This window comes from Trichosurus vulpecula, chromosome 1 (genome assembly GCF_011100635.1).
Source record: "Trichosurus vulpecula isolate mTriVul1 chromosome 1, mTriVul1.pri, whole genome shotgun sequence".
NCBI lineage: Eukaryota > Metazoa > Chordata > Mammalia > Diprotodontia > Phalangeridae > Trichosurus > Trichosurus vulpecula.
This window is the reverse complement of record NC_050573.1, coordinates 380,742,954-380,757,814: the sequence shown is the minus strand read 5'-3', so window position 1 is coordinate 380,757,814 and position 14,861 is coordinate 380,742,954. Positions and strand designations below refer to the sequence as shown.

The 14,861-nt window shown below is 41.2% G+C and overlaps 1 protein-coding gene across 4 annotated transcripts in view; it reads right to left on the bottom strand.

Moving 5' to 3' along the window:
* CTIF (cap binding complex dependent translation initiation factor) overlaps positions 1 to 14,861 on the bottom strand; it is a 495,423-nt gene that overhangs the window by 447,092 nt on the left and 33,470 nt on the right. Inside the window, exon 1 of one of the 4 annotated variants that reach the window (XM_036756586.1) lies at positions 8,467 to 8,689. The exons of the other annotated variants lie outside the window; for them this stretch is intronic. The gene's annotated coding sequence lies outside the window, so the exon portion shown is untranslated. Of the gene's footprint in view, positions 1 to 8,466; positions 8,690 to 14,861 lie in introns of those variants that run through there. 4 annotated transcript variants of the gene reach the window in all.

Below are 14,861 nucleotides of genomic sequence, written 5' to 3'. Positions count from 1 at the left end.
TGTAAAATGGGGATAACAATATAATCTACCTCAGGAGGCTGTTGAGAGAATTAAATGAGATGTGTGTACATCACTTAGCATAGTGCCAAGCACACAGTAGGCACTTACTAAATCCCCATTCCCTTTAAATGATTTGCCCAAGGTCACACAGATGTTAGGTGGCAGCTAGGACGAGAATCTTTTGACTTTTGAGTCCGATGTTTTACACTGCATCTTGGGGTACCAGTTTCATTAGCTGTATCAAACGGCACAATGGCATTTTTCAGACACAGCTACAACTGGGATACCCTTAGGTGTGCCCTTATAATACAACATACGACTGATAAAGAAATTTCCATTTAAGTGGCAGCTAGGCGGTGTAGGGGATAGAGCACCAGCCCTGAAGTCAGGAGGATCTCATTTCAAATCCAGCCTCAGACACTAACTAGCTGATGACCCTGGGCAAGTCATTTAACACTGAAAGAAGGAAAAGAAATTTCCATTCAAACTAAGAGGGTACCCATTACAAATTACGGTAATGGGAAAGTAATGGAATATTCCTTTACTATAAGAAATTATAAAAGGGGTGGTTTCAGAGAAACCAGGAAAGACTTGTATGAACGGATAGAGTGTGAAAGGAGCAGAATCAAAAGAACAATTTACACTCTATTGGTAACATGGGAAAGGAAAATAACTTTAAAAGACCTAAGAACGCTGATGAATGCAACCATCAACCATGACTCCAGAGGCCCAGTGATGAATCATGCTACCTACCACCTAAACATAAACTCAAAATGAAGAATGAATTTTAAATATTTTTTTTGGAATTGGCCAATACAGAAATTTGTTTTGCTTGACTGTACATATTTGTCACAAGGGTTTGTTTTTTTCTGTTGTTGGTTTTTTTTAATGGGTAGAGAAGTTGCAAGAAAAAAATAGATTTTTGTTAACTACAAAAACTAAATTAACTTTCTAAAATGTTACTACCTTATAATGTGTATATGTGTGCATCTGTGTGTACGTATATACATACATACACACACACACACACACACACATTTATGTATAAAATATATGTAGTTCTTTGGAAACATTGTCTGTATAAGGTAGAAATTCATACTTTCTTGTGCAGTCTTCTTCCCCTTTCTTCTTCAAATCCTGAAATGTTTATGACTGTTGATGATTGCTGAACTAACAATTAAAAAGAATTAATTTTTTTTAGAGATTTCCATTCCAGTAGCATAAGAGCCATCAGATGGCCACATTGCTCAGGGCTCTGCAGACACTAGTGTGAAGGCCGCTACATAATCCAAGAACAGTCAGGGAGTTTAAAGTGAAGGACAAGGAGTCCATCCAAACTTCGCACTAGCAGTAAATAACAAATCCACCAGTTGATGCGATAATTGGGGATCTGAATGAGCCCTTCTCAGTCATCTCGGGCCTTCTGCCAAAGTCACTGCCCCAGACGGTGAAGCTGCTGCCCAGTGAGCAGGCATATCCAGGACAGAACTGGGGCTAAGGAGCTCTCAGGGAAATCAAGGGCCAACTCACCCTGCCACGAGACCTGTGTCCTGCATGGACCCCCTCAGGGATGTGGAGAGGGCCGCTTGTTAGCAAGATCTCTCCCTAATTCCATGCACAGTGTGTTGTCTCACGTCTGATGCTCAATTATCTGATGCCTCCAATTATGAGATACCAGCTTCAGGCAGAGTTAGGATAAGTTCAGGGTGCATAAAGTACCCAACAACATTTATTATTAGCATAGGATAAATTCTAATAAATTGAGATACTGAAGCATAAGAAAAAGATATTAGAAGGTAGAAAAATAGACTGGATTTGACTGCAAGAGTCAAATCTGCTACTTAGAATCTGTCCGACCCTTGCTGGATTGTCCAGCAAGGACAACTTGTTGGGCAAATTGTTTCACCTTTCAAAGCCTCAGTTTCTTCATTTATTCAAGAAGTATCTACAAAATGGATTGGATTAGATGGTTTAAAAAGTCATAGATTTAGACCCGGAAGTGACCTTAAAGATCATCTGTAGGAGCTTCTTGAATAAGTGAAGAAATTGAGACCCAGAAGGAAGAAGCGATTTGTCCTACCTCACACAGCTCACTACATACATGACCTTTGGTAAATCACTTAACTTCCTCGGACCTTGGCTGCCTCATTAATGAAAATGAATATTTGACAAAAAAAAATTTAGAAAGACTTAGGAACCCTGACCAATGCCATGACCAGCAATAGTTTCATCAGACTGATGATGATGCATTCTACATGCCCACTAACAGAGAAGGGATGGGCTCAAAGTGCAGACTGAGACTTGTTTCTGGACATGGCCAATTTGGAAATTTGTTTTGTTTGACTATACTGATTTGTTTCAAGTTTTTTTCCCTTTTTTATGATGGGAGGGAGATAAGAGGGAGAGAAAAGAATTGTTTGTTAATAAAGAAATAAAATACAACAATGTGCAAGAGTTAGACTAGACAGTCCCTACTTTCCTCCCAGTGGTATCCCTTTGATCCAGAGATATTATGATGAGACCCCAGCACTCCTAACTTCCAGGCTGGAGCTCCTCATATTCCCAACCTCTGTACTACAGAACTTCCATTAAAACCCAAATGTTTATCTCCTCCAAAGGAAGCAAAGCCCCTAAAGAGTATCACTTTTATCTGAGTCTTTGGAGTGCTTTACTGAATATGCTCTACCCCTGATTATTCATATACCCTTGACTCAGCTAGCATAGATTATCTCCAGCTCTATACAGCCTATAAATCCTTCCCCTAGCTCCTATATAGCCATTTCATCAGAATCCCTAGATGGGATAAACTCCTAATCAGCAGATTTAAGTACAGGTTGATAGTAGTTTAAAAAAAAAAGATTTTTTAAAGCCAAAACAGATAGCTAAAACAAAGATTTAGAAATACATGAGCATTCATTCCACTTACTAATGAGATTCTTATTGCTTCTCTACCCCACCCTTCCGCATAAGGAACATAGGTTACTAAGAAATTAATAGATTTCTATTTCCTTAAAGCAAATCAATCGAAGCAAAGTCAAACTACTATTCAAAAGAATCTTAGAGAAGGAAGGAACCCCAGGAATTACACATTCTAACCCACACTGCAACAAGAATCCCCACGACAACATAGCTGACAAGTGGTCCACCATCCTTTGCTTGACAATGTCCAGCAAGGGAAAACCAAATACCTTCCTAGCTCACCCACTGCATTTTAGGCAACTCTGTTAGGAAATTTTTCTTTACATGGAGCTTATTCTGCCTTTGCAAGTTCCACCCTATGCTCCTCTTCCATCAGATAGCTTCAAATACTTGAAGAAAGTTATTCTATCTCTCCTAGGTCTTTTCATCAGGGTAAACCCGCCTAGTTTCTTCAGCCAAGGCTGATGTGGCATGGTCACTAGCCCCCTCACCATGCTGATGCTCCTTCACTGGAGGGACTCCACCCCGTTATTATACTTCTTAAGATGTGGCCCCTAACCAGAACACAATATTGCAGGTATAGTCTGGAAGATTATCACCTCTCCCCCAGTGGATATTCTTTCTCTCAATACTGTCTATTTCAATATAGTTTAACAATCACATTAAGTACCTTTTCAGGGTCCTGTGAGAGATGATAGGGTTACAAAGACAAAACAAAAAAGTCTAGGACCACCCTGGCTGACCCCTCCAAAACCCACAAGCCATCCTTATTTTTTATAGGAAGTATTATATCTCTATGTCTTCCTTAAGTTGACTTTTTAAACCAAAGTATTGAACTTTATAATTATCCCTACTAAATATTATCTTATTTACTTGAAGAATGTTTCTAGTCAGACAAGATCTTTTCTGATTCTGACTGCCATCCAGTGGGTTATATATCCCTCCTAGCTTACAGATATCAACAAATTTGATGAGAAGGTCACCTTTATGCCTTTATTCAAGTTGTCTGAGGTCACAGAACAAGGTTAATAGTAAGAAGGTTGCCTGATGCTGAGGAAAAGAAAGCTGAGTTATAAATGTTGTATAAACCCTGTCTCTTCTCCATTAAAATATCCTGAGACTTTGTAAATATAGCTTTGATCCCTGAACATATTTACCTAGAGTAGTTCATTTAGGAGACTCAGGTAATATCAGTTGCTTTAAAAACAAACAAATATGTATTAAATTGTTCCCTTTGAGTCGATGAGAAAGAAATATGGAGCAATTATGAAGATAGGAGTACCTTGCTTTACATAATGAATGTTTTTGAAAAGTCCTGTGCAAATATTTCTTAAAATCAAATAATATTTTAAGTGTACTGAGTAGGCTGGCTATTTAAAGATGTCTGTGGTAAGTATTCCTTTGTAACTGGTAGTTTTTATGTTTTACCTTTTTAAAAATCTGGATTTAATATAGCAAATTTACTTAATGTAAATCATTCTTAAATCAGCTTCCCTAACTGTGCCCATCCCGAATCACTCATCTATCTGCCCTCCTCTCCTTACCCAACCTATCCCCAGTTTATCCCAACATTCCTTCTCACTCCTCTCCTCCTCTCTATTACAACCTTTTGCACACAGAAAATCCACAGGAACAAGGGTCACTTAAAAAGTCACCCAAATAGTGCTCCCAGATCATGCTATTAGAAAAACATTTTACTGTTACCTCTGCCCAGTGGAAACTAATGAGAAAAGGGGGAGAACGGTACATTTACAACTTTGCTTAAAGGCTCTGGTCTCAATCCTCTGCTTAGCTAACCAAGACCTGGCTTTAGTGTTTTTGCTCTATGTATGTAGATTCGGGTCAGGCTTACCACTATTACAGAACACCATAGTTTCCTAAACTATTAGGATTTGAACTAAGTAGCAGTAGCAGTTGGCTGCCTCAAGCCCTAGCCAGCTAAAATAAAATGCACAAAAAAGTTCAAGTGCCTGCCAACTCACCTTATCACAGATAAGTCAAGAACAGCATTCCTTGCTCTTCCCAACTCACATCTGCCCTAGTATAGAGGGGTGCCTCCAGCCCTGCAGAGATGGGCATCCTCTCTCATTTGTTTTTTTCTCTAAGCTATCTGCACAGAGTGGCTACTGATAAATAGTTATTGAATGAGAGAAGGAATGCAGATAAATAGCTCACTATCACCAAGGACACAAAAGATTGTTCTAAGAATTACTAGTAGAGAGACTGCCCCTCAACCTCACCTCACATAACCTCTGCTCATAAACCAAAGAAATAGTGTTTATGAAGCCCCTACTCATCACTAAGCATTATAGGCATGTGGTTAAGAAGTAGTATGATATAATGGAAAAATGGTTGTGTTGATACCTAGGTTCAAATCCCTACTTCGATACTATATGACTTTAGATAAATCCCTTTATCGTAAGCCTTCATTTTCTCAGCTATGAAATGGGAATATTTACACTACCAACATCAATGGAGTGTTGTGAAGAAAGTACTTTGTAGCTGGTTGTGGGGGCACAGGCCTATGAGCCCTTCTACTGGGGTGGCTGAGGTTGATGAATGAATCTCTTGAGCACAGGAGTTCCGTGCTGCAATGGATTAACCCAATGGGGTGTCCTCATCAAGTCTGGTGTTTATATGGTGAGTCCCTGAAAGTGGGAGGTCAGCCACATCCAGTAACCTAAGGAGGGTTGAACTGACTCTGGTTGGAAAATGGAGGTGGGCAAAACTCCTGTGCCCATCAGAACAGGACTGGGCTCGTGAGGAGCCCCTGTACTTCAGCCTGAAGGAGATAGATAGACCTAGTCTCAAAAAAATATTGTAAACTTTAAAAAGCTCCATAAACATGAATTTTAATTACTTTGTGAGATACAGATAGGTACATGGCATGGCCTCTGCCCTCAAGGACGTTTATGATTTTGTTGAAGAGACAAGAATCATAGAGAGAAAACAGAGCCCACTATATGATCATAAATAATTAAAAGGTAGTTGTATATTTCCCACAGTGACTTTTCTAAGCCTTTTCTATTGTCCTCAGATTCCCAACCAGCCCTGCTCCCTACATTTATAGGAAACTTCTTAGCCTCCTACTTCCCTATGATGACCGAGGAGACCCAAAAAGCAGCTTCCTTAACTCCAGTCAAGACCTATACTCTTAAAAACTTCTCAGTATCATCAGCTCCTATTTCTTCCTTTCCTCCTCTCTCAGGGGAAGAAGAATTCTTATGCCTCCTTACAGTCAATCCCTCTAACTTTTCCCTTGATCCTATCCTCCTCCAACTTTATCCTCTTATTTCATGTGTCTTTAATATCTCTCTCTCCCCTCTGGCTTCTTCCCACCTGACTACAAAGATGCTCAATCTCCTCATTCCTAAAGACTGCCTTCCTCTTCTATTCTACCCAGATACTGTCACAAAGCTCTTCCCTTCCTATCTAAGCTTCTCGGAAAAATGTTTTTTATACCTGATGTCTCCACCTCTGAACACCTCTTGTTTTAAGCAAAAAAATTTATTGACGTTTTTAACACAATGACTCCCCCTTGTTAATATGAATTAATACTGTATTTTGTTGAACGCTTTTTCTCCATCCTTGGAAAATCAATGTATTCTTGCTTTTTAAAATACTCTATTATGTTTACTCTATTAGTTTTCCTAACTAATTAAACTAACCATGTATTCTTCGTATAAATCCAGTTGTGGCATAATGAAAAACTTTTGAAATACTTTGCTATGACCTCTGTGCTAATGTATACTATATTCCAAACATTCCATTCACTCTAGTGTTTGCTACATAATCTTGTATGATCTTTACTGTGGTTCTTTGGTGCGGTGTTTCTTCCTAGATCTTTGCAATTTTTTCATTGACCTGGAATCTCTGGAGTTTGGCAAGCACATTTCTGAATGTATCGAGTTTGAGGTTTGTTTCCAGTGGTGACCTACTGTAATTCTGGCCTCTGTTTCCAGGAGTTCTGACAAGTTTCCTTTTATGAGCTATTGAAATATAATATCTAGGGCTTTAAAAGATACATTTTATCATGGTTTTCAGGAAGCACAGTGACTTTTTTTTTTTCAATTTTCTCTCCTGGTTTTCATGTGAGTTGTTTTTGACATGTTTAAATTGTGCATTCTTTTGTTCTTAGTTCTAATATTTCTTCTTACATAATTGAATTTTTGAGTTCTGATTGCTCCACACTACCTTTCAAGGAGTCCATTACTTTGAAAAGGTTGTCCAGCTTCCATTCTGTGCTGTAAATTCACCTCCCAAGTTTTTCCCTAAATAAGTCTAATTTTATTCTTCATCTCTTGCTTCAGCTCTTTCTCCATTTATTTTAGCAAACCCTCCACATACTCTTTAACTTCATTCTTTTTTCTGTAGTTCTATTTGTGATTACCTAGGAATTATTTTATTCTTCTGGAATTATCTTGGTGTTCACTTAGTTCACAGTATTCTTAATCAAAACAAGCATTTTTTATTTTGTTTTGTTTTCCATTTACTCATTTCTTAGGCCTCTTTGCTAGGCATGGCTGGCAGATGTCTCCTCCCTTTCCTCCCCTGAATGTTTCTTTGGAACTTCTCTGAACGATGTAATTATTGTTATCCCAGGGCCTCTATACAGGACCTTATGTGAGAATGGAAGGCTGTAATCAGTCACAATGAACTCTCAGTCCTCTTCCTAGAGTAAGGCAGCCAGAATAGCCTCTTAGCCCTGTCCCTTCTTTTAGTCTTGAAGCAGGACACTGAGGCAGAGACTGTGTTGCCAGATGGAGCAGCTGATCCTAGAGATGCTAGCATGGTCGTCTTTGGGATCTGCCCTGGGATTTATAACCCAGGCCCTGTTCCTTCTAGTAATCCTAAATGAGGCTGCCCAGCCCATTTCCCGCCTCCTTCTATAATCTCAGACTAGCTGGAGGGGCTAGAGATTGAGGCCTCTTGAAGTAAGACTCTGATCTAGGGCCAGACTTTACACTTTCCTTCAGTCCTAGAAAGGCTAAAAGAGCTGGGGAATCAAGTTTTATAGATGGGAACATTTGGGGGTGGGGGGTTAATCTTGCTCTCTGAAGCCAGTTCTTGCCATAGTTCTGATTAGGGCTTGGGGAGAACATCATCAGGTTTCCCTCATACTGGCTCAGATCTGGAGCTGAGAGTGTGGTCCACAGTCATTAAAACAACAATCTGGCAACTACCTCACTCCTTTTTCTCTTTACTCATCTCTCTTACTGTTGAGCCTCCACAATAAATCGATAAACATTTATTAAGGAACTTCTATGTTCCAGGCACCACACTAAGTACTAGGGATACAAAAAAGAAGCAAAAGACAGTCCCTGCCCTCAAGGAGCTTACAGTCTAACGGGGAAGACAACACGCAAACAAATATACACAAAGCAAACTATATACAGGATAAATATGAACTAATTAAGAGGAAGGGCACTGAAATAAAGAGGGGATGGGGAAGGCTTCCTGTAGAAGGTGGAATTTTAGTTGGGATTTAAAAGGAAGCCAGGGAGGTCAGTAGTCAGTGCAACAGTTCTTCATCTCGTTGGCTTTTACCTTTCCTGAAGTGGCTGTAGGGAGAACTGAGCTTGACTAGCATCTTCTGGGACCACAGCTTGGCTGGAAGTCTAAGTCTTCATTCTTTAATCCTTTGAAATCTGTCTCTCATCTACACTTTATTACTGAAACTGCCTTGCAGTTTCTGTTTATGTTGTTACTAAATCCAACAACTTTCTTAATCATCAAATTCAAAAGCGTTTGTCCAGTCTTCAGTCTCCTCGAGCTTTCTGCAGCAATTTTCATTGGTGGCCATTCTCTACAAGGTCCTCTACAATATGTTGTCACTCTGCTTTCCAGCCTATCTCAATATCCCCCTCTATGTACTGAATTACTATGCAAGAGGCTCTGAACACAGCCTGTACTTTCCTTTCTTCATATCTTTGTTCATGCTGTTCCAAATGCCAAGAATGCCTTCTCTCTCTCCCTCTGTTCACATACTATATTCCAACCACTTTTTCTTTTTTTGGGGGTGGGGTGGGGTGAGGCAATCGGGGGTAAGTGATTTGCCCAGCTGACTGTCACACAGCTAGTATGTATCAAGTGTCTGAGGCCAAATTTGAACTCAAGTCCTTGTGACTCCAGGGCTGTGTGCTCTATGCACTGTGCCACCTAGCTGCTCCTCCAACCATCTTTTAAAATCCAAATCAAATACCACCTTTTCCAAAAAGCTTCTGCTTCTCTCAGTCAGCAATGGCATTTCTCCCCCTGGAACATAACACCTCTACATTACACTTGGGCCGGGAGGAGAAAGTGAGGCTGGTGACCTTGCATAGCCCTCCCTCACTCAAATCAAAGTCAACTGCAAGTCATGTCATCGTCCTCTTTGAGAATGAAGGACAAACACAATATTACACTTGGGCCAGGGACAGAGACTAGACCTGTGATTACATCAATATAGTGAACACTGAGATGAGGAAACTCTCTTCCAATGCAAGTCAGTACCTTTTCAGCTATCTCAACCAGTGAAAGGTTAAATGACTTGCCCAAGGTCACAGAGCCACTATGTGTCAGAGGTAAACTTGAATCCAAGTCTTCCTGGTTCCAAGCCATCTCTAACCATTATACCATTGCCTACTATCATGTATTACAGTAATTATATATCATAGTTACACAAATGTCATATATCATAGTCACCAGTGTATGTACCACATGCCTCTGCTAAACTATGCCTGCCCTCCGGGGCAGGGTTTGTGTTATTTAAACTCTCTATTTCCCCATTCCTGCCCTGAGATGCTAATATGGTGTTCTGGAAGCAGGCACTTAACAGGGGGTGGCTAGGTGGCACAGTAGATAGAGCCCCAGCCCTAGTCAGGATAACCTGAGTTCAAATTCAGCCTCAAACACTTACTAGCTGTGACCCTACGCAAGTCACTTAACTCCTACTGCCTCCCCCTACCACCCCGCCAAAACTGCTTAACAGAACTGAACTGTGTTAAACTATATGGTATAGACAAATGATATAGGAGTTCAGAAAAGTGGAGAAAGCACAGAGGGTCATAACAGTTAAGAAAGCTTCCATGGAAGGGGTGGGAAGGTTGGACACTGAAGGATGAAGTTAGGATTTGGATTGCTGGAGGAAGATGGAGAGGGGAAGGGGTATGACACAAGTGAAACCTGAGAAGTAAGGATTAGGTTAAGTTCTCGTCCAGGATCATAGGTGTTAAGGGATGGAGGCCAGGCTGGACCCTATATCTTCTTGCTCCAAGTCCAAGTTCTAGACACTCAACCAAATATTTGGAGTTGCCTTGCCTCCCCAAGACCAATTTCAAGTCTAATAAAAGCTCCTTGCCTGGTCCTCCAATACATCCTCCGTTTGGCTTTTAAACCCCTTCATAACCTGTGCCCTCTTCTTATACCTCAGTCTTCTCCACATACTCTACGATCCAGTGACACTGGCCCCTTTGCTTCCCCAAACAAGACTGACTGCACATTCTTACTGCCTGTTCCCTAGGTCTAGAATCCTCTCCCTCTTCATTTCCACCTCATGGCTTCTTGACTTCCTTCAGTTTCCATCAGCTAAAGTCTCATCATCTGCAAAAAACCTTCCCAAGTCTCCCCTAATGCTAGTCCAGAGTCTCCTCTGAGATTACCTTCAGTTCATCCTATGTGTATCTTGCTTGTACACAGTTGTCTGGGTGTTGTCTCTCTCATTAAATTGTGAGCTCCTTGAGGGCACGGAATTTTTTTCTTGCCTGACTTTGTATCCTCAGCGCTTAGCACAGTACCTAGCACACAGTGGGTGCTTAATAAATGCTTATTGACTTGATCTGATAACTGGCAAGTACACACACATGCCCCCCAAATCTTAAAAAGACTTTTTCTTTCCAGAATGACAGATGACAAGGATAACCAGAATTTAGTTCTACTAAGCAAAAAAAAAAAAAAAAGGAAAAAGAAAGGGAACTGACAAATGGGAAAGTGAGTTATACCACAAAACCTAAGGGAAAAGTGGAAATTCCCCACACCCTTGACAGCTTGACAAAGAAAAAAGCCTTCCTTGACTACTCCAATTCACAATGATCTCTCTCTCCTCTAACCTCCAACTACATATTGTTTGCAGTCAGTCAGCTAGCATTCATGAAGCCCCTACTACGTGCCAGGGGTCATGCTAAGCACTGGGGAGAAAGAGAAAGGGAAAACAGAGTGTCTGATCTCAGGAACTCACCATCTAATAGGGGAGACAATCTGTACAAATAAGATGCTGATAGGAGAGACTGGGGGTCATCTCAGAAGGACATCATTGAAATCAAGGAGGACTGGGAAACCTTACAAAGTGAGATTCTAGCTGGAACAGGAAGGTAGCCAGGGAAGCCAGGAGGTACAGAGGAGGAGTTAGAGGCTTCCAGGCATGGAGGACAGCCAATGAAAATGCCCAGAGTGGGAAGATGGTGTGCACGGAGGTCAGTGTCAGAGTACGTGGAAGGGAGTAAGGTGTAAGAAGACAGGAGAGGGGACAGCTTATGAAGGGCTTTGAAAGGCAAACAGAGGATTTCGTATTTGATCCTGGAGGTGACAGGAAGTCACTGGTGTTTATTGAACACGGCAGTGATATGGTCAGGGCTGTGCTTTAGGAAGATCAACTTGACAGCTGAATGGAGGATGGATGGAGCTGGGAAAGACTTGAGGCAGGGAAACCACCCAACAGACTATTGCAATAGTGCACATGACCACTGTTTAGCTCTTATCACATGCTTGTTTTGTCCTTATCAGACACTACCTTGTACATTTCCATGTATGTCTGTCTTAATTGCCCCACACAGACTAGAAGCTCTTTGAGGGCAGAGACCCTAATTTACATTTGGTCTCCCCACAACCTAGAGACCCTGTCTCACACTTTTTGGGCACTTCCTACCCTCTAACCCATATCAGCTGCTCAAAAATACTAAGGAACTAATCCTAGATTCGGATTCCCTCAGACTCCTCCCTAAGTTTCTATGAAGTATAGACACTGGCAAATCAGCACAAATAAGCCAAATCTCTCTCTCTCCTGTCACTGCTACGTCTTAAGTGAAAAATGCTGCAGAGGAATAGAACAAAGTGCCTGCACTTTGTTAGATGAAGACAAGCTATGAGATAGACCAGACGGGTATTATTATCCCCATTTTACAGATGAGGACAGACACAAAGGTTACAGGATTTGAAAACAAGTCACACAGCCAGTAAATAGAAGAAATAGAACTAGAAACTGTCTCCAGGCTCCCTTTTTCAGTGTCCTCACTAACCACATACCTTATCATTCTGCTCTCAGCTGGTTTGCTCTCAGACAAGCGTAGCATATAAACTTGAGGAAAATCTTCATCCTCATTGCCCCAACCCTACTCCAGGTTTTCATCATCTCCATTATTTTAATAAATTCTCTTAAGTTGATTCCCTGAATGTACCCTTTCCTCACTTCAGTCCATTTTACATACCACTGTCAAGATAAACCCTCATAAAACACCAATTTCATTGTGTAGCTCCTCTTCTCCAAAAAACAAATACAAAACAAAAATCATGAATGGTTTCCTAATGCTTACCCTATCAAATCCAAACCCCTCTGCTTGGTTTTGAAGGGCCTCATAGTCCAGCCCCTCCCTTCCTATTCAACCTTATTTCTAGTTATTCACCAACATAAACCCTTTGGTCTATCAGGGCAATCTCCCCTATTGTTCTACTAACACATTATGCATACTTCTGCCTTTGTGCACACAAATATTCTTCCCCATCTCCTGGAACACTCTTTACATTCCTCCTCTCCAAAATCTCACCCATCCTTTAACCCATCCTTCTCACCCACCAGGAGAGCCTGCTGAAGTCTCTCCTCATCCATAGCATCTTCCCTGATAACTTCAGATCCTACTCATCTCTTTCCTCTGAACTTCCCCAGACCTTATGGTTTTTACCAGCAGATTCAGAACTTAGTTATATTGTCTGATTTTATTTGCTAATGTTTCACATGTATTAGTACTATCTGCTAACTAGGACAGAGATAATGTCATATTTGTTTTATACTGTCTCACTCCCACCCTCAGTGCCTGCACAGGGTTTCTCTCTTTCTCTCTATCTCTCCCTCCCTTTCTCTTCCCCTTCTCCACACAAATCAGTAAAGATTTCTCAAAGGTACTAATGATCAACTGCCAAATCTAAGAGTCTCTTCAATCCTCATCCTTCCTGACCTTTCTGTAGCCTCTGATGCTGTGGGACATCTCTTTTCCTCTTCTTCTAGATACTCTCTTCTCTCTAGGTTTCCATGACACTGCTCTCTCCTGCGTCTCCCTTCTATCTGACTGCTCCTTTTTTGCTGGATCTTCATTCAGGTCACACCCACCAACCATGGGTCTCCCACAGAACTCTGTCCTGAAGCTTCTTCTCTTCTCTCTCTATATTGTTTTCACTTAGTGACATCATTTGCTCCTATGGAATCAATGATCAACTCTATGCTGATGAATCCCAAATCTACTATACCCCTAACCTCTTGGCTGACTTCCAGTCTTACATCTCCAGATGCCTATTGGACATCTCAAACTAGTGTACAGTACTGGACTTATTATCTCAAAGCCTCCTCATCTTCTGAACTTCCCTCTCACCGTTAAGGCTACCACCCTCATCTCAGTCCCCAGACTCACAACCTAGACGTCATTCTTGACTCTTCACTCTCTCTCTCCTCCTATATCCAATCTGTTGCCAAGGCCTGTCCATCTTACTCTCATAACATCTCTTCCATATACCCCCTTTTCTCCTCTGGCATTGCCAGCCTTTGGTGCAGGGCTTCCTCATCTCATGCCTAGACAACTACAAATGCCTACTAGTTGGTCTCCCTGCCACAAGTCTCTCATCACTCCATCCAATCTCCACTCAGATGCCAAACTGATCTTCCTAATGCACAAGTCTGACCGTGTCACCTCCCCCTACCTACTCAATAAACTACAGGGGCTCTCTATCACCTTTAAGATCAAATATAAAATCCTCTGACATTCAAAGCCCTTCATAGCCTGCCCCTCCCCATCTCTCCAGGCTCATTACAAGGAAGGAAGGAAGGAAGGCAGGCAGGCAGGCAGGAAGGAAGGGAAGGAGGGAGAGAGGGAGGGAAGGATCCAAATAGAGGTAAATAGGTCTCCAAACAGAGATAAAATAGAGAATCTTGTGGAATTTCTGGACAACATGGAACCACAACAAGCTATTCCTGAATGGTTTAAAAGAGAAATGAGACTTTTGAGTAAAGAATAGATGTCTTGCACAACAAAAATAATGAGCAGACTAGAAAAAATTTAATCTGCAATGGCAAGCCTCACCAAAGAAACAAAAGAGAGAAAATAAATTGGGAATGCAAACACACAGAAGTGAAGGACAGTCTAGAAGAGAAGCATAACATTAAAAGAAAATACGCTTACTAGGCAAGTAAAACATATTACACTTGAAAACAGGATGCCTAATAAGGATCACAGGCCTCCCAAAAGAACCTGACTAGATAAAAAGATAGGCAGAAGCTTGGTTCCAGAAAAGGGCTGAGACACTGTACTTTCCCTACCTTCTTTGCACAAGTGAGGGTCTATGGGTAGAAACACAGTTATCCTTTCCATATCCTGGGGGTTAGAGGCGCAGTGCCCCCATGATCTGAAAAAGTCACGTAAAATGTTTCAGTCCTCCCTTTGTACCAGAGAAGAAGTCTGAATTTTTTCTTTTTCTTTTATGGGGTGTTTATAGCGCCTTATTGTAAAATTTGGGTTAAGTATTGGGCCACGGGCTCTGTGTCGTCTTCCGGCCTTTGCGTGTTGTCTCTTGCTTCTGCAAAACTCACCAAAAACTTCCATTTAACTTCTCATGCTGACCTGTGATGTATCAAAACCGCAATGGGGAAAGTTGCGATGTGTATGGGATAACCATACAGCTGAGGAGTTCTGAATTATTCAAGG